The sequence below is a fragment of the Ascidiella aspersa genome, chromosome 5 (genome assembly GCF_963924565.1).
Source record: "Ascidiella aspersa chromosome 5, kaAscAspe10.2, whole genome shotgun sequence".
Lineage (NCBI taxonomy): Eukaryota > Metazoa > Chordata > Ascidiacea > Phlebobranchia > Ascidiidae > Ascidiella > Ascidiella aspersa.
In genome coordinates this window covers 8,526,311-8,528,810 of record NC_139451.1, presented here as the reverse complement: position 1 = coordinate 8,528,810, position 2,500 = coordinate 8,526,311, and the positions used below count along the sequence as shown (strand labels likewise).

The 2,500-nt window shown below is 60.2% G+C and overlaps 2 non-coding genes and 1 pseudogene across 2 annotated transcripts in view; all 3 read right to left on the bottom strand.

Annotated features, from left to right (window-relative positions):
* Positions 1-891, bottom strand: part of LOC146142403 (large subunit ribosomal RNA) — a 3,679-nt pseudogene extending 2,788 nt beyond the window's left edge.
* A 248-nt stretch (positions 892-1,139) lies between these two features.
* LOC146142402 (5.8S ribosomal RNA) lies at positions 1,140-1,293 on the bottom strand. The gene has a single exon (XR_014498838.1). It is a non-coding gene; the product is annotated as a 5.8S ribosomal RNA (ribosomal RNA).
* A 247-nt stretch (positions 1,294-1,540) lies between these two features.
* LOC146142401 (small subunit ribosomal RNA) overlaps positions 1,541-2,500 on the bottom strand; it is a 1,811-nt gene continuing 851 nt past the window's right edge. The window contains exon 1 of the ribosomal RNA XR_014500791.1: positions 1,541-2,500. This exon is cut by the window's right edge and continues 851 nt beyond it. This is a non-coding gene — a ribosomal RNA (small subunit ribosomal RNA).

The window sequence follows — 2,500 nt, the reverse complement described above, 5'->3', positions numbered from 1 at the left end:
ATGGGTTTCGTACTGCCCCGTGGCTCGCGCTCACGTTAGACTCCTTGGTCCGTGTTTCAAGACGGGTCGGGAAGGTGGCTGACTTCAGCCGCGGACCCCGTGCGCCTCGCGAAACGACACCGGAAGCGCGACCGAGACGAAGAGGCTGGGCACTGAGAACAGTCCCCGACCCACGACGCCCCAGCCGGCACCGGGCGCTCGGCCCCGAAGGGCAGACGCGGCGATCTCTCCTCGCCCGAACGGCGGGCCGACGGACACGCGCGCCTATAGTACCCGACCGAGGCCGGGTTACCTTGCGCGCGGCCTTCTCGCCGCCGTCCAGACGGTCGCGGCCTTCGCCCGGCGCTAGTGCGCTGGTCCCCGATCGGGCGGCGCCGCCGGCGGCCCGTGAGGGTCCGCACGACAACGTCGCCGACAGGGGGCCGGCTGAAAGCGACCGGGCGACCCGACAGGCCCTCCCGTTTGCCTCTCGACGGTTTCACGTACTCTTTAACTCTCTCTTCAAAGTGCTTTTCAACTTTCCCTCACGGTACTTGTTCGCTATCGGTCTCGTGACCGTATTTAGCCTTAGATGGAGTTTACCACCCGCTTTGGGCTGCATTCCCAAACAACCCGACTCTGGGAAGACGCCGTAGCGCGCCCGCCTGTCGCCGCCATGGGCCTGACACCCGCTCTGGGAAAAGGCCTCGATCAGAAGGACGCGGGCGACCGGCGAAGCGCGCCGTGACGAATTCCGTACGCCACAATTCCGCGCACTCCAAAAGCGCGCGGATTCGGCGATGGGCACATCCCGCTTCACTCGCCGTTACTGAGGGAATCCTCGTTAGTTTCTTTTCCTCCGCTTAGTAATATGCTTAAATTCAGCGGGTAGCCTCGTCCGACCTCAGGCCGAAAGTAAGGACCGGGACTATTCTTCCCGTTCCGCGCTCGCCGTCGGCGCCGCGCGCCGCCGCGCACCTCGATTCCCGCCCTTGAGCCGCCAGCCGTTGGCCTCTTCGAGGTCGACTCGCCGCCGCCGCGCGGGATTCTGGTCGCGATCGTCGCGCATCGTGCCGTGCTGTCTTGAGCGGGACGGGCGCTCGCGCGTCCGACGCCGCAGCAGCCGCGCGGAGAAATCCCCGCGCGGAACGTTTGCAACGCGACCCTGAGGCGGGCGCGGCCCCGGGATTGACCCGAGGCCGCAATTTGCGTTCAGAACGTCGATGCTCAATGTGTCCTGCAATTCACACTAATTCACGCAGCTAGCTGCGTCCTTCATCGACTCACGAGCCGAGTGATCCACCGCCAAGAGCCATCCACGATTGTTTCGCTCGCACAGTGCCTCGCACTAAAGGGTGACAAAATATACCGCGCCGAGCGGTCGGCCAGGCCGACGCTTGAAGCCGGAGCGCGCGGCACCGCGGCACTCGACGCGCAAACATTACCGGGTGACCGAATCGCCGGCCGGCGCGCCGCTCCTCGCGGGTCGGGCGCCGGGTAGCAAAAACTTTTTCTCTCGCTTGTCCGAGTTTCGCGTTCGCCGAAGCGTTTGCGAGACCGTTAATGATCCTTCCGCAGGTTCACCTACGGAAACCTTGTTACGACTTTTACTTCCTCTAAATGATCAAGTTAGATCGTCTTCTCGGACGCCGGCTCGACCGTTGCCGGCCGCGCCAGGTCCAATCGGAGGACCTCACTAAACCATTCAATCGGTAGTAGCGACGGGCGGTGTGTACAAAGGGCAGGGACGTAATCAACGCGAGCTAATGACTCGCGCTTACTGGGAATTCCTCGTTCAAGGGAAATAATTGCAATTCCCTATCCCTAGCACGACCGGGGTTCAGCGGGTTACCCAGACCTGTCGGCCAAGGCGAGCACATGCTGATCCGGTCAGTGTAGCGCGCGTGCGGCCCCGAACATCTAAGGGCATCACAGACCTGTTATTGCTCAATCTCGTGTGGCTAAACGCCACTAGTCCCTCTAAGAAGTTAGACGCCGACCGATTGGGTCGCGTAACTAGTTAGCAAGCCAGAGTCTCGTTCGTTATCGGAATTAACCAGACAAATCGCTCCACCAACTAAGAACGGCCATGCACCACCACCCACAGAATCAAGAAAGAGCTCTCAATCTGTCAATCCTCACTGTGTCCGGGCCGGGTGAGATTTCCCGTGTTGAGTCAAATTAAGCCGCAGGCTCCACTCCTGGTGGTGCCCTTCCGTCAATTCCTTTAAGTTTCAGCTTTGCAACCATACTTCCCCCGGAACCCAAAGACTTTGGTTTCCCGCAAGCTGCCGGAGAGGTCGTAAAACTAACGCCCCCCGATCGCTAGTTGGCATCGTTTATAGTCAGAACTAGGACGGTATCTGATCGTCTTCGAACCTCTGACTTTCGCTCTTGATTAAAGAAAACATTCTTGGCAAATGCTTTCGCAGTCGTTCGTCTTGCGCCGATCCAAGAATTTCACCTCTAACGGCACAGTACGAATGCCCCCGTCTGTCCCTCTTAATCATTACCTCGCGCT